The sequence below is a fragment of the Onychostoma macrolepis genome, chromosome 15 (assembly GCF_012432095.1).
Source record: "Onychostoma macrolepis isolate SWU-2019 chromosome 15, ASM1243209v1, whole genome shotgun sequence".
NCBI classification, from domain to species: domain Eukaryota; kingdom Metazoa; phylum Chordata; class Actinopteri; order Cypriniformes; family Cyprinidae; genus Onychostoma; species Onychostoma macrolepis.
The window spans coordinates 18003614-18029076 of record NC_081169.1 but is presented as its reverse complement, the minus strand read 5'-3'; the positions used below and the strand labels follow the sequence as shown (position 1 = coordinate 18029076).

At 38.7% G+C, this 25463-nt stretch overlaps 1 protein-coding gene across 5 annotated transcripts in view; it reads right to left on the bottom strand.

Moving 5' to 3' along the window:
- The window catches only part of bcas3 (BCAS3 microtubule associated cell migration factor), a 241720-nt gene that overhangs the window by 111342 nt on the left and 104915 nt on the right, over positions 1 to 25463 (bottom strand). The gene's annotated exons all lie outside the window — the stretch shown is intronic.

Genomic DNA, 25463 nt, shown 5'->3' with positions numbered 1-25463 from the left:
CATTAAAATAAACAGTGTGATGCAAAAAGTCAGTTATATTTAGCATTTCATATTTTTTTCTATTACAAATTATAAGAATAAAAATTTGAGAGAAAATTTTTACTGCAATATTAACAAATTTAGATAGTTCACCCAAAAAATAAAATATATCATAATTTACTCTACTCACACAACATATTTTGAAGAATGTATTATATAAATAATTTTATAGGATTTTTAGAAATGTTTTTTCTTTAAATCATTAAAAATGTGACAACATTTATTCCTCTTCTTCAATTTTCATCATGATCTCATGTAACTGGACACTATTTGTTTATTTAAGATTTTTAATCACTTGTTCATTCAGATTTTTTGCAGCTCAATTAAACAGTGTAGCCTTATGGTGTGACTTCTTATTCCATGTAATTTCACAATTTACATTAAAAACTGTATTCATGATAATTATACTAGAAAAAGTCATCTGCTAAACACAAACACACACAAACCAGTAATGCTTGAAAGTTTACATGTCATTGCTCTTAGTGCATCCATGGCTTTACTGTCCTGCCAGTGGCATAAATGACTGGGAAAAATTGTTCAGTCTCCAAACTAGAGGTCAAATTAAGAGGTATAAACAACTGCAGTGCCAGATGAGCTGTATAATAACTATCGGCATTGATCTGCTAAAGAGGGATGCTGTCAGAACAGCTCATCAAACATTGAAAACAGACAGAAAAAGACAACTAGAAAGAACAGAGAGAGAAGAGTAGAAAAATGTAGAGGAAAAGAGATGGCAGTGAGAGAGAGAAATAGCAAGGGAAGTGGCACTGAAGGACAATGGGAGGGAGGGTGGTTAACAGGAACAGGAATAGGAGTGAAAGAGAAGCCGGACCCACGGAGCATCGAGGGAGTTGTTTAAGGAGAAACAGTGTCCGTTTGTGGCCGGTGATAATACTTTCCATTCAACAGGGCTCGCAGCGCACTGATTCCTCTGATTGCAGCCTGGCGCCCTGCTGGCGAGGCTCTGCGCTGAAATTAAATCCACTCTATTCAGTTATAAATTATAATGCTCTATAAACAACACCCCCACTGGGAAAAGAAGCAGGGGGGTGAGAGAGACAGCGAGAGAGAGAGAGAGAGAGAGAGAGAGAGACAGAGAAAGAAAGGAAAACAGAGATTAAACAGGAGGAGAAAAGGATGAGGATAATGGAGGAGGAAGTGATCTGTTTCTCAAGTTATATGTATGAATGTATGTATGTGTGACACATATATATATATATATATATACACACACACACACACACAGTACACTAATAAAAAATAAATAAAATTAAACAAAATAAAATAAAAACCACCAAGACTATAGCATGTCAGCAAAATTTAAAATTGACATTCTCTGAAAATGTTCCAAGGTATCATATTTGAACCACGGAATGGAATACATCCGTCATTAGGTGAACTGAACAAGTGAGAAGTGAGAAGTGAGAAAAGAGAGAGAGAACAGAATGAAGAGATTGCTGTTCACTAGCTGCTCTGTTTGAGAATCAAACACAGTGTCCAGGTTGCACACTGGGAGTTCTGCGCCTCTCTGCTCTCTTTTGTCTTTAGTCCAGTGTAAAGTCTGAAAGCCACAACACCCACACAGTGAAATCCAGCACACGCTGAAACACTAACGAACCCAACAAACACACGCCCTCTCTGTTTGTCACTAACACCCCCTAGTTGTGCACAGGGCAAAGCCTCAACCAGTACTGGGCTCTAATTTCATTCCAACATCCACATTTTACACGAACATACAGCGTTTTAGCTTTTTATGTTAAGCGGTGTGCACTGTGACTGAAAGCTGGATCGAAGTCAAACAAATTTTAATTACAGATGGCATTAAAGTCTCTACATTACTGACCTCTAATTAGTTTACTCAAACACCCCTACACATCCACAGAGCGCTGCGAGGGTGCTTTTAACTACTGAGCCTGGGTCTATAACTAGGAGTTCTGTAATTTCTTAGCAAACAGCAGTGGCTATGAGCTACTTGCTTCTGCTTTGTAGAGTTTCCAGTTGCAATTAGTGAGACACGCTATTTCAACATAACACACACACAAGAAAAACAGTAACCACTGAGGAAACTACAGATCAATTCATAATATATATATATGCACTATAGTAACTCTCACTCTGACGGCACCCATTCACTGTAAAGGATCCATTGGTGAACAAGCGATGTAATGCTAAATTTCTCCAAATCTATTCCTATGGAGAAACAAACTCATCTACATCTTGGATGGCCTGAGGGGGCGCATTTTTTCCGGCCAATTTTCACCCTTACAATCTATTCACATTAAAATATGTATGTAAAATTAAAGCATAAAATTAATAAACATTTTAAAAGTCTTCTGAATACATGTCTAATTTTGACTGACCTTCGATACGGAATACAGGAGCTAACTGGACCATGCTAACCAGCCGAACCTTGACCCCTTGATTCAAAACAGCACTGTATATATACTAGACAGAGTTTGTGATGAAGTCAGCATCAACAGACTCACAAGCAAACAGGTCTTCAACATGGAAATGCAGGTGTTGTTAATTTTTAACATGTGGAAATGGTACAAACCAGACACAAACTTGGCAAACGCAACATACAACAACAGACCCCGAGTTTCAAATGGGAGGTGAGTGACCGTAAATGTCACCAGCGTCCCGAGCGTGTGTCTCGGGACGGCAATCTGACAAAAGAGCTGGGAGAAAGTTTCCCAGGCTGCTGTACATGTGCGCAGCCAATGAGACCCATTCATCCTCCACGCTACATTTGAAACCTGTTGCTGGGTGAGAGAGAGAGAAAGAGCTCTCCTCTAATCGACTGTGCGTACCACGGAGCAGATAGATGTCGGAGGTATAATTGCTAACGTCTGTTTGGTAGCATACAGTAAAAATAGCTGCAGTAACCAGTCCAGTCGTCCAATCCCAGAGCATCTATTGGCTCCCTGGCCAATTACAGCACGATTGGCAGAGCAAACAAAGACTTATTGGTTGTTAAGTTGGCCTCTCATCTCTGGAGTTCCCTCCCCTCCTCTGTTCCACACACAACATCTGCAAACACCTGATACGTGTCCAGCACCCTGCTGCCCTACACTCTTGTTAAATTGTTACCACCTTTTGCTAAGCCAGCTCCGACAATTAACAACACTGCTCTTTACTTCAAAGGGCCACTGGGCCTGTAGGTTTAACCTTGCTGCTCCTGAAGATTTGTTTTTGATTTTCATGAGATCCCAAGACGCTTTCAACTTTGTTCTCTCACTCTTGCCACAGTGTCTAGAGCCAGGCTTGCTGCCAGACTTGGTTATATATAACAAATCTCAGACTTTAAGTAAAAAAAAAAAGAAAAAAGAAAAAAGAAAAGAAAATCTACTGTGACTAATCTGGAATTCAAAAAACTGCCCACAACAACAACAACTACTACTTTTTAAGATGTTTGACCCAGAACTGTTCCACAATTCTTTAAAGTTTCTTTAATATGTGTAGAATTAAATAATAAGCCACACAAGGTTGTACATTACAGTGATTTTTCCATGGGTAAGTCCGAACAACATGAATCCACGAAACCCCTTTAACCATGGTACAACCGCTGTAATAAACAGCCTCTTTCGGCATATTGATTTTATAACATGGAGGCACCAGCAAGAGGATAAAAGACACAATAAAATAATATGAGTTTCCAACTGATTGTTAATAATTATCTAAATTTGATTAATAATTTGTGAAATATTATCAAAAAATGACAAAGAAAATTTAATAAGAATTGTTAAATTATTAATAATTATTAAAAAGCTGTTGCACAACTGTTCCTGTAAACTCTGAGATGTTATGCTAATGGTATCAACCCGAGTCTTGCAAAACAAAACAAAATAAATACTCCATGAACAGTAATAAATAATTTCAAGCATTAAATTGTGCATCCAGAATTTAATCTATGAACTAAGGTCAAAACTTTTATAATTGGCACTTTTATTTTATCGCTTGTTTTTCAGCTTTTATCGATACAGATAATCAAGATACAACATAAAATGATGGGGGAAATAGAGGCAAGACATCGTCAAAAAAGATCTCAAGCTGGATTTACAATCTCCAAATTGATCTTTTACACTTGTGGAGTCCCTAGTACAAAATTAAAATGACAGATTATCCCATATAGACTCCTGCCATTGGATGGTAGCTACAAAACTTTGTGTTTTAAAGCTCCATAGAGTGGTGAAGAAGCCTCAGGCTTGTGCTGCAGCTGTAGGCCTCTCTGAGCACTAATGTCCAACTGCGGCTCTCTGCTGCTGTTCAGAAGCACACTCCAGTGAATCTTCTGTGCAGCAGAACACTCACGATATGTGTCTGCGGCCGTCTGTTTTTCATCGGGCAGCAGGCTGAGTGTGCAGGCAGTAGCGTGTGAAGCGTGTTCGGGCGCCCCCTCCCAGCGTATCACCATAGCCCCACTGATGCCCCCGCAGCACCAAGAGTGAACTAGAGCAAATGCGTTTATGAATTAATACTGGGGCAAAGAGGTCTGTGTGGGTGTAAATGTATGTGTGTGACAGCAAGAGCGAGAGAGAATGAGAGCATGGGGGTGCAAGGAGGGTTTAGGTTGTGTGTATGTGTGTGTTGTGCTGCTCTTTTTCAGTGAGCCAGCCCTCATTGCAGCCCCAGGATGTGAGCTGTCACTTCAGATAGCTGGTGATGAGGCACAGAGCTGTCAGGAAAGGTGAAGACGGCCCAGAAAAGGAGAGAGAAAACGAGTGAGACTGACTGACGGACTGGTGGAGAGGATTTCACAGGGAAAAACGCTCAGTCGTCAGAGAAAGAGCAAGTGATGCGATGGAGAGAAAGATTTTACAGTCAAAGACAGAACAGGGTGTCACTGCATCATTTAGAATGGCAAAAATAAATAAATAAATAACCGTATATGTGCATGCATATGTGTGCAAAACCTTTTCACACGGAAATCATGGCTTATTATTTGGTTTGCCCTTAAATTAAGGTTAAAATGTAGAACCATCTGAAACCACACATGCAGAATAAAACAAACAACAAAATACAAAACAAAATAAAACAAAAACGAGCAAAAACAAAACGATGAACGAATGAGACAAAACAAAATAAGTAAAATTTAAAAAATCTAATAAAACAAAAACAAAACAAATTACAAAAACAAAACAAGGATGAACAAATGAAAACAAAACAAAATCTAATAAAACAAAACAAAAAAGGACACACTTCATTAAATAATACAGATTAATCAACATTATAAGTCAGAACTTTTTCAGCTTAATTTTATGCATATCTAAGTATGGACTCAAAGTGTGTTTTTGTGTATATGTGTGTGTGTGTGTGTGTGTGTGTGTGTGTGTGTGTGTGTGTGCGCGTTTTTGTGAAAAGTCAGGACATAGATTTGTATAATGACAAAGGTATGACATAGGTATTACAAGGTGAAGGTGACTTTTCAGGACATTGACCCATGTCCCCACTTTTCAAAACGCTTATAAATCATACAGAGTGAGTTTTTTTGGGGGAAAGTTGAAATGCACAGTCTCCTGTAAGGGGTAGGTTTAGGTGTAGGGTTGGTGTAGGGCAATAGCACATACAGTAAGTAGAGTATAAAAACCATTACGCCTATGGGATGTCCCCACTTTTCACAAAAACGAACATGTGTGTGTGTGTGTGTGTGTGTGTGAAAGAAACCAGCTTTGCTGGCAAAACTTTCACATTTCTGAGCTCAAATGTCCTCAAAACAGTTCACAATATGTACTCATTTTGTTTGTGGTCGGGTGTCCCATATGTTAAAACTTAATTGAAAAATTGGTTGAGTATTACATTTGGCGAAATAAAGTTTTAATACTTCACTCAACCGACCACAGAATCCTCTAAAGTGGAGGAAATTGAGAATAAAAGAAATAGCTGTTTGCACCTCCTCACTTTCAAGCCACAGTCAAATTGCTGCACGTTTGGTCATGCAAAACCATTATTACAGCTTGGTTGTGATTATGGTAATACCACATCTTATTTATCAATATGAGGATGACACTGAGATTCTGGTGGCATGAGCGGATGGAATGGAAATGTTTTCTGAGGTTCAGCTTGCCAAGTAATTACATGACAACTGCACAGATAATAACGGTGTGATTTCTGTGTGGTTTGTCTTTTTCAGTGAAGGAATCAAAGGAGTCTGGGACTAACTAATGTGCCACTAAGTAGTATAAAAATGATAAAAGAACTGCAAGTAAAGATTCACCAAGTATTAATTTGTTAATGCTTCATTGATCAACACTCATCCTGGACTGTACACGGACACCTACTGGTGTGGATGTAACACTGCACCAAAAAAAAACTGAGTTACTGATTCCACTATAGAAACTAGGGATGTGCGGGTCTAGTCGACTAAACGGTACAGCTCCTGCTAGTCAACACTGAAATCAATAGTCGATTACACGAGAGAGAAAAAATTACCATAATTTTAACGTTACATTTAAAACATTTTAACAACAAGCTAAAATAAAACTTTTGAAAAAGAATAAATATCAAAATATTTAAATATATAAATATTTTTAAAAGCGTATCTGGCCGGAAACTACATTTTTACCTCAGACCTCACATGCTCGAGCTCGAAATGACCACACGAAGAACCAGCAAGGTGTGGGATTATTTTGAATTAGAAGGAAACGGAAAAGTTTTGTGCAAACGGTGTAATGTCAAATTGGCTTACAATAACTCTACTGGAGCGATGCGTAATCATATTCAATACAGGCACGTATGATTTAGCTTGAAGACTAGCCAAAGCCAGCAAATGTCAATCATGTCATACACTACAACCCAGATTTCCAGGCTCTTTTCGAAACTGTCTGCTTGCTTGTAGTTACCTCTCCGCGTGCCTGTGACTTCAGTTCCTGCCGAGTGCGGGTTTTTTTTAAGTGCAGAATCGCCTCAAGTCCCGTCTTTCGCCAGACCACGTTAACATGTTAAATTAACTGAACAAATGTGCATGGTCTGAGTAAAACGAGCATTGGTTTGTTTTTAGACAATATAGCCAACATGATGTACATTTTTAAAAGCCGTTTTAATGCTATTCCTTGATAAACTTTCCTATTGTTTTTGACTTGTGTTTTAATATGTTGGCTAACGTTATATGAAAATGAAGAATTCTGTCAGTCTATTTTCCATTTCTGCATTGCTCCAGCTGATCTGAATAAATAAGCTATGCACTGGTTTATGTTGAGTGTATGCTCTTCCTTATTTTCTGTCCAACGACTGCCTAAAATTAAATGATGATAACGTGAGGCAAAGCATACGGCATAATCGTGACCTATTTTTAACAGATTTCATTGAGGGATTTGACAGTGTGATGCAAAGATTAAGTATTTCAAGTGTAGGCTGTTATACACGCACAGTTTTTTTTCTTTTGCCATTTTTGGGGGGTTTCTAGCTTTTAGACTAGTCGGATACAAAACTTCCATTTAAACGACAGTCAAATCAGTCGTAGCGCACATCCCTAATAGAAACATCATATTTATTATGCATGATTAACCAAAAGTTCCCTAAAAGGGAGGCAGAAATGAGTAGTACTTGTTTGGTCATGTTATCTCAAAGTGTAGACACTTATCTACAATAAAAGCGCCTTATTATACTATTATAATATAATTGTGTCTCCGCTCCTGTGATTAAAATCAATGTTTTTGTTAGATGTAAACCTTTTAAAAAACACTTAAAGTATTCATTATTTAACAAATCAGTCTAGTTTCATAAATAGTGTGTTAAAAGTACACGAATCGTAAAAGAATAATATGCTTACCCTTCCTTTCCATTGAATGCTGTTCTGAACCCAATGCTTTGTGACATGGCACACTTTGGGCTCTGTTGCATTTGGAAATCTCTTCAATATGGAGGTCGGCAAGTTGCATCAAACAGCCGTTTCCAGATCAGGCCCATATGTGGATATCAGCCAGTCATAGATTGCTCCCATATTCTCTTTAGTCAATCCAGAGCTAAAAATATAAATACTGACGGAAAAGACTAATTACAGTTAGATCAGCTTTTGAGAGGAAATCACGGCCTCGGCATAGACGAAACAACGGTGCCATACTTTCCTTCTTAGGTATTAACTTTGTTCATCTCTTCAGGATTTCGGTCAGGTGCAACAGTTTGAAGCTCAGATGAGCTCATGATGGTTTCTGAAAAGTGGATTTTACCATGTGAGTCATCGACGAGCTCACTGCGCAACATTTGACCTTAAAGGAAGGCATGCCGCAGCCCACAAACACATGGTCTTGAGAGACTCCTATATATTGGCTTCGAAAAAGCCCACCACTAATTTGAACTGTTTAAGCCACTTTAAAGAGAGACTGATTTAACTTTGATGAAAACGGAATTGCCTTTCACAATGTGTCTTTCAGTTCAGAAGTTTAACACACTGCTACCAACCGCTCAAACCAGCATGCTCAGCTGCGGGATCAGTCTCTCGTAGTGAGAGGATTGCTGCCGTCATCAGTAGATTATTAAAATGCTCACTATTGAGAGCTTTTTAAAGACTATGGTGCTTTTCCAAAACCTAGTGAAACGCCTTCACAGACAATTGTGTGAGGGTAGGCAATTTATGTTTAATTTAACTTTTTTTATTCCTTCACAGAGAAGGCAACAAAAAAAAACAAAAAAACAGAACAAAACGAAAAAAAAAACGAAAAAATAAAATATATATATAAAAAATAAAATAAAAACCCAGAATGCCAGAAGCATTTATTTTATTTCATAAATATTTAAATAAAAATAGATCAATACTGAAAATTATCAAAATAAGTTACATAAAATAAAAATCCAAGGTGGATGACGTGAGAAATGTTGTATATTATAAAAATACAAAAAAATAAATAAATAAATAATAATATAATATATATATATATATATATATATATATATTGTTATATATGTATATGTATATGTATGTATATATATATATATATATATATATATGTATATGTATATATATATGTATATGTATATATATATATATATATGTATATATATATATATATATATATATATATATATATATATATATATATATATATATATATATATATATATATATATATATATATATATATACACACACACACACATACATATATATATATATATATATATATACACATACATATACATATATATATACATATACATATATATATATATATATATATATATATATATATATATATATATATATATATATATATATATATATATATATATATATATATATATATATATATATATACATATATATATATATATATATTTCTAAAGCAGCTTGGCCAGACTGTTATTCTTGCCTATGCTGAGTATTTTATGTGTATATATATATTTATATATAGATATATATAGATATAGATATATATATATATATATATATATATATATATATATATATATAGATAGATAGATAGATAGATAGATAGATAGATAGATAGATAGATAGATAGATAGATAGAATATCTATCTTTAAATGCTAACAATTATCACAAAAAAAAGTTTTTACTATTTTTGAATTACTATTATATCACAAATCCATGTGTGCTAAGTATATTAATTTTTATTACTGCATTGCCTGTATACGAATCAATTGTGAGTTCAGTCTCATGTGCTTCATGGTGTCTGTGTGTTCAAATCAGTAATTTATGAGGTTCTAATTCAGTTAGGACACTGCCATAAAAGACAGCTGTCTATGTAGGATGTAGACAGTAGGCAGCTCACTAAGTTTTGGAACAGAGCTTAAGCCTTAAATCTGTTTGTCACATGACTGCTATCAGATCGAGAGCACCAAAAAGTCAGAAGCCATAAAGTCATAAAAAAACTAATCCATGTATGACAGAGCCAGTTCTCCGTGTTCCACCACACATCACAGTAAACTAAACCCTGGTTCTCCAATTCAGCATCATTGAAATGCTCACACCAGATCAAAGCAGCGAGTGTGGTTACATCGGAGCGGGGAATTCCACTGGAGTCCTGCTGTCCACACCAGAATGACTTCACTACCCATGTTCTCAAGGCGACAATGATGAATTAAAATATTCTTAGCATAAGCTTAGATAGGATATGATGCTATATATGAATATGCAGTGATGCTAAGCCTCTTTCGCAGAACACAATTCACAGATTCTTCACAATCTGTCGTTCTGTTCTCACAGATTAACAAATAGACAACCGATCCTTGAACAAGGCCTTCTTTAATATAAGCAATGTTCTGAAATTCCTTGCAGAGGCTAGATGATAAATACCCAGAATGAACACTAAGCACAATAATTTGCTGGCTGGAGAGTTAATGGAAGAAATATATTAATTGAAAAAAGGCAAGGCCCCTCCGTAGCATCACGTGATCTCCTTGCGACTAAATGCCACATAAAACTGCATTAGGGCTTGGAATTTTGGGAAAGTTTTAAAGTGAGTGCAGCTTGAAATGAGGAGGGTAAAATAAGTACTCAGCATAGGCAAGAATAACAGTCTGGCCAAGCTGCTTTAGAAACATCTGTGTCTAATTACAAACTACATCCTACCAAAGATCCACAGCAACAAGAACAACTCAGGCAAAGCTGAGAGTTCAGGAATGATGTCAAATTCAGTTTCTACTGAACATCAACAGCATTCCATAAAGTGTTCTTAAGGAAACTTTCCTGGAGCGTTCGCAAGACACTTTTTCTTAAGACGCCAAACAATAGCATCATTTGAGCAGCTGTAAACCCCTAAACATTCGAACTGGCCGCTTCTCTTGTGTTTGTGTGTTCTACGCTTTGTTTCAAAGCAAAAGCAACAAGACAAGCCCACGCAGAGAGTGTGAGGCTTTTTATAGCAAAACAGCGATATCATGTTATCGCTAATTTAAGGCCAGAAGGAGCTATCGTGACTTCAAAAGGGAATGGAACATGGAACTCAACCAGAGCCTGAATAAAATGAGCAGAGTGTGTAAACTGGCTGAAATCCGGAACAAACAGCGAATTGGCAAACTGTGCGTGTCCAGCTGTGCGCTTTTTTTTCCCTCTCTGTGCTTTCCCTCGTTTGAGATATGAGACAGACGGACAGGCGGACACATACGAGCACGCACATGCAAAAACTAAATGACCATTAGTGTCACGCCGCGGCATTTGCATGTCTAGCGTGTGACTATAAACTCATCACGACATGGCTAGCGAGTGACAGCGGTGATCAATGTCTGTCATGGTGAGTTTATGAGTGTGGCTTACGACTGATTGAGCGTGGTGGCAGTCTGCTAGTGCGATGTCACCGCCGGACGGCCCAGAGCCATGTTTCTGCAGCAGCATGTCAGCTGTCCATTATCCACAGTGACAGGAGTGGCTATAACCCAAAGTGGCACCGAGATGGCTTCTTAACACATGAAAGGAAACATCATGTTCTACCCAAGAATTTGAATATTTTATCGAAGAATAAAAAAAAAATGGACAAGACATGCCCTGGACTGCACTTAATGTACCGAACCCTTATATATAAGATCATTAGTGGCATGAAAAATGAGATCATGACCACATTCACTTTAAGCAAATCAATTAAACATGACATAAGACACATATTCAACATTTCTTTTCATAATAGACGACTAGCAGAGTCTATTATTAAAGCAGTTTGCAGACCCTCCAAAACTGAAAAACAGGATATGGCACTGAAATAGGGATGCACTGATATTAAAATTCTTACTGATAGATGGACAATATTAAAATGTATACAGTTTTGTCTAAATTAACTCAAAATAAATCACTAAAATCAAATAGTGATGCTACAAGTGAATTCAGGCATCACAATTATAAAGTACAGTATGAAAAACTGATATTCATTTTGAGATTCTGGATAGTAAAGGGATAGTTCAACCAAAAATGAAAAATTCTGTCATTTACTCATTATCTTACATTAATGGGGACCAGTTTTGGTTACCCACATTATTCAAAATATTTTTATTTGTGTTCAACAGTAGAAAGAAATACATTCAGGTTTGGAACAACAGGAGGTTAAATGCAGTAAATGCTGACAGAATTTTTATTTTTATGTGATCTATCCCTTTAGGTGAGCACTAGATGACTACCAAAGAAAATTTGAAGGGAAAATATAAAATATTCAATGCCGACTTGCATTGAATATTGCAAATTGTTGAAATTGTTTTAAAACATAATATTAATATCAGTCAATTAAGGATACGGCACCGATATATTGGGCATCTTAGGTGCTCTCAGACCTTCAATAGACAGAATTGTATGAGTGAATCTTCAACATCAGCCAAAAATCAAAACAGTCCAGTGCTGAAAAAAAAAGCACATTCAAAAGAAGGCAATTATTGATGATGCAATAGCATTCTATCAATCGAAAAATAAGTGCTGCGGGTCCACAGGCCGTCTCCTCCCCACTGTTGAGGGGAGATGGGTAGAGATGGCGTCTTATGCTTGGTTGTGCGCTCCAAGGGCATATGCTTTGAGTTCAGTCATTCGCAAATGATTTAAAAGCCAATTATGTTGTAGCTGTTGTAATTACCCATACAGTGGATGGTTCTGTGGTCTAATTGATTACCATCAAGGCATTTGTTGTTTCACAGCGACAGAAGACGTAGAGGGGAAAAACCTAAACAAATGTTTCTCTTTAATTTGACAGCTGCCCAAGTGCATCTTTACGTATGTAAGAATCCTTTTCTTGCAACGAAGAAAAGTAAAGACCTGAGGATCACTTAAACTCAAAACACTTAACTCGACCGATTTTTATCTACCTCAATGTAGTCAGTGGCTCTACCAGCTGACAGAGACACCCATGGTGTGTAAAAGACGCTTGAAGAGGCGATTTCTCTGTTTGAGCTGCTGTTGTGAAGTGACATTTACCTAATGCCGCTCTAAACCTCATTGCAATTAGTGGGCAGTGATAGTGATGTGGGTTGACTCACGCGGGCAGCGCCAACTCCTAAACTAGTCCTCGCACACCCACGGTAGGCGCTCAAGTCCAGGAAGCAGGAGCTGGAAGGCTGCTGCATGCTCCAGTAAACAGACGTGTTTGCTACTTGCCCGCGCCACGTTTTTGCGCCTCGCTTCACCCCCTCCAAACACCGGGGTCGAGTCAGACAAGCCTTAATGGACACTCTCTTTTCGGCTGTTGGTGACTTTTTCCAACTGCAACTGCCAGGAGACAAGCTCCATAATTACATCTGAGGCTCCAGGGAGGAGGAAAGTGTGGGGTGTCCGACTTGTTAGGGCTCAACAATGGCTCAGTCCAAATCAGTGAAGTTTGGACAAAGACGCAAACAGGCCCGCACACAAGTTACGGTTTCTGCCGTCGGCAAAATGCATGCCAGAAGCAAGAGAACCAATTAAGAGTTGACTGCAAGGGGCTCCTGTGACCTGGTTTCCTTACTTTCTAAAGAACAAATACTGAGAAGTGCATTTAACCATTTCTTCTGAATAGAATGTGATGTGGTAGGATTGTACACAGCCGCGGAGAGTAGCATGGTGGTAACACAAGAGGTGTGCAGGGATTTTTCTGAATTACCCATGCGCCAGATCTCATTTTCCATGCATAAAAATGCTCATCATGCACAACCATGTTCATTCATATATTTGGACATTTACATGCTTATTGTAACAAAATTTATTTTTCAAACGAATGAAGTTCTTTCTATACACAAATGAATGATCTTCTTTCTATTCACAAATTAATACAGAAAGAAACACATCATGGTTCCCACAAAAATTCTAAGCAACTGTTTTATAAATTAGTAATAAGAAATCTTTCTTCAGCATCAAATTACACTGAAGGCTAAAGTAATAGACAATTAAAATCAGCTGAAATTCACAGGAATAAATATATTTAAAAATGCAAAAAACAGAAAACAATTTAAATTGTAAGAATTTTTCACACTGTTTACTGTATTTTTGATTTACTAAATCCAGTTTTAGTAAGCATAAAAGACTTTTCCCCAAACGATTCTAAAAAAAAAAACATTATATATATATATATATATATATATATATATATATTATAAAATGTATATTAGATATTGGTATATATTGGTGTACATTAAATGTATATTATATATTGGTATATATATATATATATATATATATATATATATATATATATAGTTATTTAGACAAAACAGCCTATAGGTTATTGGTCTTAAAATAATTACCAGCATATCAATATCGGCCAGAATTTTAATATCAGCGCATCCCTCCACTATAACCTTTACATCACAGTGTAAACAAGCGCAGTTAACCTTTGGATGCAGGTCTGGATGGTACGAGCTGCGCCTTTTCCTGCCACCATTATATCATCATTGATAGCTTCCAATGTTTTTGCAATGTTTTGTAGCAATCCACAAAGTGACCTCAAGGAAATTGTGCAGTGAACTGAATTGAAACTGCCGGTGGCATTCTGGCAAAAGGTCAAGAGGGATGAATTGAGGACGCCGAGTCTAATGGAGATGCTGTGTGAGGACTTTAAACACACTGAGAGGCGTTTTCTGTTAAAAGGGTCACTTAGAGTAGAAGCTGGGAGTTTTGTGGAATATAAAAAACCTGTTGTGGAACAGGATGTGAGAGGTTAATTGGTACCCTGTGTGAAAGCTGTTAACGAGTGAGCGAGTGGAACACCCAGGATGCACTGGGACATTCCAGCAGTGCCATGAGAAATAAACGAGCAAAGGGAATATTTCCTTTGGCCCTGGTATCGTCCTCTCTGAAGAATACTGGTCACGCCTGTAAGCTGGACCGTGTTAACAATGTCTCGCTGCACCTCGCCGGTTCACACTGTTGGAGCACTCACATACGCGTTCATGCGGACACACACAAACGCACTTTGGGCTCTTATGGCTGGGCACCTCCTCTTGTGATTGCTCACTGGTTCCATAAGGAGTTTGAAGTGGAGCACTGCGAGCAAACAGGGATGTGGATGTAGAAGTCCAGCCAGCATAAAGGCCTGTTTAGTCCAGAGGCCGTCATGAGCCTGGGGCAAAGCAGACATCATAATCACCCTTCTAATGGCACACAGAGTCTTTCTTGTGTCTGAGCTCTGCGCCTCAGGCCATGTGCCACTTTCAGCCAATACTACAATAGCCAGTAGAACCACAGAACCTCCCCCTACCCAACCAAACCAAACCTTTTGTTTTCTCAACTCAGCAGTATCTGTGTTTGTGTACAATCCACATTTCATTGGTTTGTGAATCATTTCCTGTAAACATTTAGACAGGACGGTCGCGACAATGCCACTACAATGACTTAAAGATAAAACCTCCATCTGAAAGGAGACAGCTCAGGAGAGGCACCCTCTGCACTTTTTCCTGATCGCCCGCTACCCTCTGAAAATGTGCAGTGCTCACTCAAAAGACAGCTTGTTCAGCCAAATTACAGGCTTCTTGCACTGTGTGTCGCAGCGGACGACAGCAGGTCATTTCAACGTGCCTTGTGCCTGCTGCCACGTAGTTCTGGGGAAGTAAGGTGTTTCTCACAAGTGCCAACACTTACGACTGTCACCCACAGCACTAAACAACGCTACTGCATTCTTACCTGTGCAGGCCCATGCAAGGGCACCATTTCACACCCCCAAACCAGAGGGAGACAAATACAGCACTACACGATCTCACCTATAAATCTGCGGAGCATATAACTCTACGGAGAAAAAAGATAATTACAAATAGGTACCATGAATTTTACAAATGCATAGTGAATAGTGTTTCAGTGCACAAGTTAACACAGTGATTAAGTATTGGAGGATTGAGATGGTAACATCTTTTTGGTAACATCACTTTTTGCTCCTGACTAACTTCTAATTAATGACAAACTGATTAATTAATTTTAATTTAATTTAATAGTTAAATTAAATTACATTTAAAATGTAACTTCAATTTCAATTTAAAATTTAATTTAATTTAATATTTTAAGGAACACCAATTAACCTTACTATTAATTTAACTCAGACTTGGTTAGTTGCCTAAATCAATGAAAGCATAATTAACTATCTGGCTTTAAATGTTCTTAAAATATCAAAAATAATAGTAAATCTTCAGTTAACATAAAACTAAATTACATGCATACAATTATAATGAACAATACAATTAAATTAACAATTAATAATTTATTAATATATATACACACACACATACATATATATATATATATATATATATATATGAATGATTTGTATATTTGTACAGTGTTATACAGAGAATAACACTCTTATCTTGAGGTGGTCGGAGTCTTCAGACCTCATTAGGTACCCTCAGCTCTTTTATCCAAACCATCATCATCATCATCATCATCATCATCATCTCAAACCCTAAACCCCCTAAATATCTTCAGGACCAAACAGGAAGTTTCCTATACTGAGTCGTATAGGAACGGCACTCATCTGTCTGCCATGTGCTCCGAACCATCTTTAATCAGTGGCCAGACTGCAACAATTAAGGTAAAAGAATGATGAGATGAGTATCTCAGTCTTTGCCAATCCATGGATTTCAAAATATCCAAAGCATCATTGACAACCCCACCTGAAATATATTATAATAGACATTTTGTGAAGGGAGAAAATGTAAGAAAAGTTACACAATTAAAAAGGTATCATTCACAGTATAAATAGTGTGGGACGGGCTATGTGCTGGAATGTAATATTAAGGGTTAGTGGATGTGTTCTACTCAAAGTATGAGTAATAGTAACAGTGATTAATGATGAAATGCAGCGAGGCTCAAAGGAGGCGTCCTGACTGTGGGGCGAGGTGTCAGAATGGAGAGTACAAGAACTCGAGGTCTGAAATGAAGGCGATACATTCACTTGGACAGGGAAGCTAGCCACCTTTGGACTGGCTTGTCACAAATCTCCCACCACCGACAGCATTAAAACAGCTACCGCTGCAGCCATGACAACCATTCTCTCTCTTTCTGTCCGTCCCACCACACAACTCCCTGACACGTACCCTCCACCAGGTCACCGCAGCAGACACACGTACACACCGACACCTCTGCCACAGCACATCTGAGCAGAGCTTGTTTTGCTCGTCTCAGGAGGGTTAAAATCATGCGTCTGTGTCTGCGCCGTTCCCTCCCTTTCCCCTCCTGCTCATCTGCCACAAACTAAATGATCCTTTCATTTCCTGCTGGGCCGCTGGGCCCTGAGGTGGCGGCCACGGTCGGACTCGGAGGCTCTGCTCCCATGTGAAGTTCACAGCTCTTCCTCTTAGCTGCTGATCCACTATCATAACAGAGCTTACCATGGCACTTCCTGTCTGGGACAGAATTGCGTGAGCCGTGCCACATCTCGGGCAGATATTCACCTGTGTGAGAAGGACCAGGAAGCCAGTGACTGAATGGCCTTGCATAAAAATACACATGGGAACTTGCACGCAAACAAAGAAGAAATAAGAAAAAAGGACAACGATGCTAAATCATACGCCCACCTTTTGCCCAGTCCTCTGAGGCCTGACTCCGGAACTGACTTAGGAAGCAACTTAATGGTTACCAAACCTTTAGGGGGACTGGGTGAGCGGCGTTGGGCTAAACATGTGTTTAGAGCAGACAACATCAGCAATCACCACTTGACCCTCAGCAGAGAAAGGGTCACATACCGCTCCCCTTTTTTCAAGCGCTGAAGGAAAAAAACTAGAGGAAAAAATGTTTAACAGATAATATAATCAAGTGAAAGCACTGGCCTGTTGTGAGGGGACTGCAACCATGCTGATTCCCATATGTTGGAAATACACAGAGCACAGACCAGAGGCTCCACCGGGGATTTCTCAAGCCTCAGAGAGACGAAAAAACACACACCACAATACACATAGTCATGCTTCACCCAGCAGAAATGGAATTCCTTGCATTTGTAAAGAGTAAACAGAGGGAAAGATGTTCAAAAGAAATTAGATGTTTGTACATGGAATATTCTGATTTCTATGCATACATACTTATAGACTCATTAAGAGCTTTTCTAGTTTATAACCGAAGTACTCATGAGTTTATTATCTTTTGTAATTTTATGTTATAATATTTTTAGACAAGAAATGTATAGTTTACTTCAACTGGTATACACAGAGCAATTATTGGTTGTGTTGATTATTATATATGTTAAATATAAAAATAAACTGAACTGCAAATTTTGGGCACTGTTGTATATTTTCATAAGTTAAAACTTCCCTTTACAATTTACAGACTTAGTTTTCATATGTAAGCAAAATTATAACCAAATATATTGTAATCAAATCAAACGGGATCAAACGAATCAAATCTAATACAATTTTGTAAAAATGTACATTATAATTTAAATTTACCCAAATGAATTAGAATCAACTACACTGAATCACACCAACTGACTGAACTGAATTAATCCAATCTCAAATCAAAATAAATCAAATAAATTGACTCGTAAACTTGTCATTCTGAGTAATCCACAAATCACTTTCCAGAGCCTTTAGGTATATTAGGTATTTGGGTTCAGTATAAGTCTCAGAATTTTTATTTTTTTTTGCCATCGTTTTAAATTGGTGTTTGTGAAAATGTGCTGTATGCATGAGCTGTTTAAAGAAAACAAATCAAACAAAAGTGGAGTCATTCTTCAAGCATCCCTCCATTTCCTCCCCTCAGTTCCTCAGCCATTACAGTAAGTGACCCAACACCTCTGGCTCCCCTGGGCTTATTTATAGCAAATGAATCAGAAATCTGAGAAACTATGCACCAGCATCTCCAACCGCTTAACCCCGAACACACATCACATTACCTAATGGCAGCCTTGTTTAGAGAGAACAGACAGAACTGGGAACATCAGTCTGAGGTACACGAGAGGAATCTTTCACACAAGACTTAGGTTTATCAGCATTTTTCCTGTCAGCCCCGTTAAAGGCTTTAACAGCCCATGGTTCAGCCTTAAATTCTTTGTTTCCAGACAGCGGGTTGTGGTATATGTGTACAACTGCAGTTTTATTGTGAATGGAGAGGAAAAAAAGCAAGGAAAAGGAAAGAAAAACAATGTGAGAAAGAGGCTTGTTGGCGCTCTAGGTGGAAGGGACATAATATGAGGCGGTAAGAGAGAAAAAAAGTCATTACGTTTAATGTCTAACTGGTGGGAGGACAACATGCAACATCAAATACCTTCATTTCACTAAGCAAGGGTCTCAGGTTTCCCAGCAGACCACATTAAAATGCCAGAGGGGTTAAAAGTGGGTCCAATTGGGTGCAAGACGCCAAAATAAAAGAATTAAGTGGTGCACTGTTTACATCTACAGAGGGGTTTGGGTGACACAGCTTGGCATGATGGGTCTCAGCACTCACAGATCAGGGGGAGGTTGAGTAAGTAGTGCTCTTTAAAGGCCATACTTTAGGAGTTTTCCTCAGGAGTACTGCCAACCTCCTGAAAACAGGCATTTGCCAAGAAAGCGGTGACACGGTTGTGTAAAAATGCTAAGAAAGGAGGTTAATGAGAGGAAAGAGAGGCTACATTGTGTTGAGCGTAAAAGGTTAGAGGAATATTCATTCATTCGAAAGAGGCAAAAAAAAAAAAAAAAAGAACCTACATAAACATTTTCCCGGATGTAATTTTCAGTGCACGGACACATTTCCCAGTAGAAATCATCAGGGAGGAGGAAATCGTTTAGTCTCCTTAAGTGCCAAATTGTATCCTGATTTTCCTGCCCCAGCTGCCTGAGCGAAGTCAGAGGTTGGACGTCAACGTCTCCAACTCCTTGACTACAAAAATACGCTTTGAGACATATTCCCTGACTTTCTTTTACACATCGTTCAGCCTCCAAAAATGACATGAAGTAAGTATCTCTCTCCTGGGTGTTTATACACTCATCTCTACAGTGGTAAACGAAGAGGAAAACAAGTGTTTTTGGTGCTAACATGGGTGATTCCATGAACGGAATGGGGGTGGAAGGGGAAAAACGAGAGGAACATGTGGAGCTCATTTATTAAAATGACTCAAAACGGTTGCCGGTTAATTCAAATCATGGTGTTTATTAGAATTCACAACAAAGCCTCGATGGAAATATTTCTTGGGGTCAGTACAAGTAAGCCTAGACCGATCTCCGTCTGTGATGCACAAGAACAAACCGAGCTAAAACCAAGAACACTGCGGGCAGGATGGCGCATTGGGGTCGACGTTTTGCTGGTACAAATGGAAACCAAATCATTTACACATACTTGTAGCTTGATTCACAATAGTTCTGGCATCTTTTGCTCACGGTCCCTCAATGTTTCCTTTTTCTGATTGGCTCAGGGGCTCAGGGTTGTGTTTACTCTGACTAATTTACTGAATTATGTTCCGCTTAGCACTCAGCCTAGTTTGAGGCGACAGAAGCGTAAAGAGAGACACTTTCCGCCCATGGGTTCAGGCTCAAAGGACTTATCTTCCTCCTGCTGATGACAATTAAGGTGCATCTCTGACCTCGTTCCAAACCAGGATGACTCTCCAGAGCCTGTAAGAAACAACACGAGACCACTATAGTATTTTGTAGGTCTGCATTAATGCAGCCTGAGAGCTCAACCGAGACACTGTTTGGATAGGAGTGGCATTCCAGGCCGAGTGTTGACTGCAAAGCTATTTCTTAAAGTCAGGTGAAAAGAAAGTGTGCAGTACCTTCTCAAGGCTTCCAAAAATAACCGAGGTGACTCCAACCTGCCATCCAGGCTTTCTGGCCTGGGCTATAATTAATATGACAAGTCTATCCAGAGCAGAATAAATTATCCCGTACGCCTGACCACCGCTTACATGCGAGCAGTTTGGGGAGTTCATTGGAAACACATGTTTCTGGGAAAGACCGCTTTGCGTGTTCGGTGCTCCTGAATACATTTCCGCTCCCATGTGACTGTGTTACGGCTGGCAGAGTTAAATGTAACCGAATGGGTTCAATACTGGCACAGCGGTGGCTCTAACGAGGGAAGCACATTTGTTTGACCGCACCGGACGTCAATCACTCTGAAGAGCCCCTGGTCGAATCCCGGCGAGCATGTCCCCGTGTGCAGAGACAGTTTGCAATAATGGGTGTACCTGGCAGCGAGCCCTTTGGCCTAAGGAGGGACGCGTTTTGGAGTCTGTACGAATGGCGTTACGCACGGGGGCGCACGGAAGGGAGAGCGGTCCATGTGCGGGGTCTGTTTCGGCAAGCCGGAGGAATACTAATGAAAGCATTTTTCATAATTTCACACAAACCCACATTCTCTAGGCCTCTGAAACAAGGGGGAGAGGGAGTGGGGAGAGAAATCCATTAAAATGATCTGGAAATGATGCTTTCCAGCCCTGGACTGAGACAATGAGGTATAAATTACTGTGATAAGATCTGGGCAAAGTTCAAATCAAGCGAGATTTTCACATCTGGTCCTGTGCTCTTGTCGTCAAATTAATGGATTCTTCTGAAGCCGTGTGCACCAAGAATGTGATAACTTGTGCTTCCTGTTCTACTGATAACATTCCCAAGGGGAGGGAGAGGGAGGCACAGGGTCTTCTGAAGTGTACACAGCACTGGACAGCAAACCTCACACGCTTTCCTTCTGTAGCTACACAAACATACGCTGACATACACGCATGTCATAAATCTACTTAAATTAAGATTACAGAGAAAAAAACACAGGAAAAACAAAAAGAACAGAGAAAAAGCTCACTCTAAGAAAACTGTCAAGACCTTTATGATGCTCTGGACTTGTATCTCCTGCTTGCCTGGCCTGCCAAAACAGATTGTGAATCAAATGTGCGAGGTGTGCACTTCTGCCTCGCTCGCTCGCACTCTCTGCTGATGACGCCAGTGCATCTCAGCTCAGTGGGATCAAGAAAGAATGGACAGATGGAGAAAACAAGAGAAATGCAAAATGAAAAAGGACAGAAAGATAAATTAAAGAATTAGCTCAGTCCAAGATGAAAAAAAAACATCTTCATGTTGTTTCAAACTCGCATGGATTATTTTTCTAGGAGAAATTCTGTATAATGTCCTGGTTGCTCTTTCCAGCACAGTCACAATGAATTTGGAATTTGGTTTTTATCACTTGGTCACTCTATTCTGAGTCTTAAATTTTTAATTGAGTGATTGAGTTTAACTCATGAAGTAGACCAGTCGATCTTTTATCAAATCATTCAGACAGGTTTTATGAACAGAATCAAATAATTTAAATGTTTTATATTAATTAACAGATTTTAAAATCACAACATTTTTTGTAAATAAGCCAAATATTTGAGACAAAACTGCTACATGGCTTCAAAGGATCTGGAATATAGTGCACTTAAATGATACTTTTATGGCCCTTCTGCATCCTTTTTGACATTTCTGCAAAAGTCCAATGTTTATCAATTATAACTGCACTAAAAAGAGCAACCACACCGTATAATTTCTCATCCTTCTCAATCAAGTTCAGAACGACTTAATGACAGGATTTTAATTTTTGAGTAAAATTATGGATGTTTGGCAGCTGTAGTGAATGAGAACGCATGAGTGCTCAGCACTACTTCTCTCTTCTGCTTCATTTAGAGGAAGCTACGGTGGAATCTGGCCCAGGCATTTCAGACGTTCCTGACTGATTGGAAACACACAGGCGTAAATGTCCAGACGTTTATTTCCAGGTGAGGAGAGAGAGAAGTAGAGGCTACTCACCTCTACGCAGTCACCTGGATACCGTTTCCAGGAAGGCCCGCCAGCCGGGGTTAATCTGCAGCACTAAATGAATAAACAAAGGATGGCTCTGTGGGCCGTGGTGGGCAGGTGAGCTCAGATCATCTTCCCACACTGAAACTCATCTGCACAGGAAATGACCCGCAGCACCTCACCTCCACACCTGGAGAGAGGAGGGGCTGTCCAGGAGAATCTGACCATGTCACATTACCTCACCTCCAGAAGAGGAACTCGCCTCTCACATCTGTCAACAGCTCTTCAGTCATCCTTCAACAGCAGCTCATTCCACACACACGGAAAGAACATGCCCACTCAAAAGAATCAGAATGAGGTCAATATCAGATCAGGCGTTCGGGAGGCCATTAAAACAATCTATTCTAGTCTAGAGATTAAAAAATAATAAAAATAATTATATTACTAGCAAGTAAAGTGAAAAACATATAAGGAACTATTGACTACAGACAACGTACTAGAACTTTGAAACTTTAGCGATTCCGGCTGTGGTTCCGATTTTAACTTTCACTTCCATTAACAATTCTTCTAGTACTTTTAATAAGTATTTGAAAAATAATTTCATTGCCAAACAATAATTCAAAGACAAACTTGTTTCATTCATTTACTTTTATACAATACTTCTGATTAACACACTAAGGAAAAGTATAACATAACAGTAAGTTGTAAACTACATGTGTTTGATTCACTAAAAAGAACTGGTCCATAACAGTCATTAGTTCAGGAATCCTATGGACTTCACTGGTCAGGCTGAATAGTTTTTCATAGGAATCTTTCAAACTCATAAAAATAATTTGTTTTGGGAATCTGTCTACACTGGTTTCGCTGGATGCTTATGATTGATTAAAAAAAAAAAAAAAAAAAAATCACTAAAAAGAACCAACTTATAAGAATCATTTTTTTGAGAATCAGATTACATTGGGTCTCACTGTAGTCTTCTGACTCACTAAAAAACAACTCATAATAGTTATTAGTTTGGGAATCATTTCGATTACACCGGTCATGCAGCATGGTTTTTGATTCACTAAAAAGAACCAATTCATAAGAATCATTTGTTTAAGTAACAGATTACACTGGTCTCGCTGGATGCTTTTGACTCACTAGAAAGAACTGAACTCAGAATAATTGGTTTGGGAATCAGACTACATTGGTTGCTTCATTTAAAACACAAACGCATACACAAATAATATTGAACTGTAATGCGGTCAACAGAGGTGAAACTTCATAATCATGCAGTTACCGAAAAGTAACAACATGGAATGTCTGCCAACCAAGTATTCAACAGCACCACTCTATAAAAACAAACATTAACTGTGACACATACTCGCTCACACGACAATCCAAAAGACACAAAACTAATGCAACAGACTTGCTGTCTTCCAGCCGGAGAGCGGCGAGGAAGAGGCGGGGTTTGATGGAATGCCTTCTCATTTTTCATCCTCTATTCATTTTTAACAGCTCTTTCTGCGCACCACTCTCTGCTCGCCGTAATGACTCAATGAAGTGGCGTACATCAGGCGCCGACTCTGAGGTGTAAAAAATACCATCGCAGCTGCCCGATCAATACATTATGGAGTGAGAGTGCATGCTGGGGGAAGATAATGCCGCCTCGTGCGGAGACGCTGTCAGTCTCCATTAGTGTCTGGAGGGCTGTGCTGGGAGCGGCAGGCATATGTTGAGTCGCCGAGGCCCACACTTCGGCACGGAGAGCTTTTGTTCCAAGCTTTTAATTGTGGCCCCACCTTGGAGGGGGTCCGTCATTCTGTCACCCCCGTCAGAGTGCGCCGGTGAGCTCGGATGTGGCAGGCTGGGACAGCGGGACCCAAACTAAGAGCTGTGCTTTTCTGCGGCTGTCAGGAAAATGCAGGCGGGCACACGGACACACGTTACAACAAAAATACACAGTGGGGAAGATGGAGACAGAACACACTGTGCCTGAAGCAAGTATGTACTTTCACAGGCTGAGGCGTCCCAACTGCTGAGAGAGGAATGGGAAGCATTTCAGCAGCATGAGACGAGTATGTGCCAATCTACTAGTGATGTACAAAACTAGATTTTCAATTGACTAGTCGGTTGGGTTCCTGAACAACTATCCTAATAATCTTTAGGAAGCCCTGAATAATTTGCCTGGGTTTGAGTGCACCTGACCCTATCAGACATGTTTCTTATGGGCCAGTTACAGGGAACAAAACACATTTTTGCATTTTGTTACAGTATTTAAAATTTTTGCATTTTGTGGTGGGTCGCTCAAATGTATTGAGACACTATGCAACGGCCAAAGTCTGACAAAGTAGGGGTACACACACAAAAATTCTGGAGGAAATTCTGGAGGGGTCAATTATAATTGTCAAGATATGGCCGACAACCAATTAATGAAATTTAAATTAAATTAAATATTATTTTTCTAAATAATAATACTACATAAATACTAAAACAAAAACAAACAAACAAAAAAAAACATTTATTAATACAAGTGAATTTAGGCAACATTATAAATGTACAAAATAAAATAAAAAATGATGCGTGTTGTTTTTTATAATCTCTAGAATAGAATAAAATAAAATATATTTGTTTATATAAACTAAATAAACTAAAACAACATACTTTTATAGTGAACATACCTTTAATAATGAAATATAAATTAAATTAAATTAATTTTGTATAAATAATACTACTATAAATACTAAAAAACACACTGAAAACTAAAACCAATTTTATAGGCAACACTATAAATGTACAATATATAAAAATGGATATTCATTTTTTTTTTTAACTCTAGAATAGAATAAAATAGAATATATTTGTCTATATAAACTAAAACAAC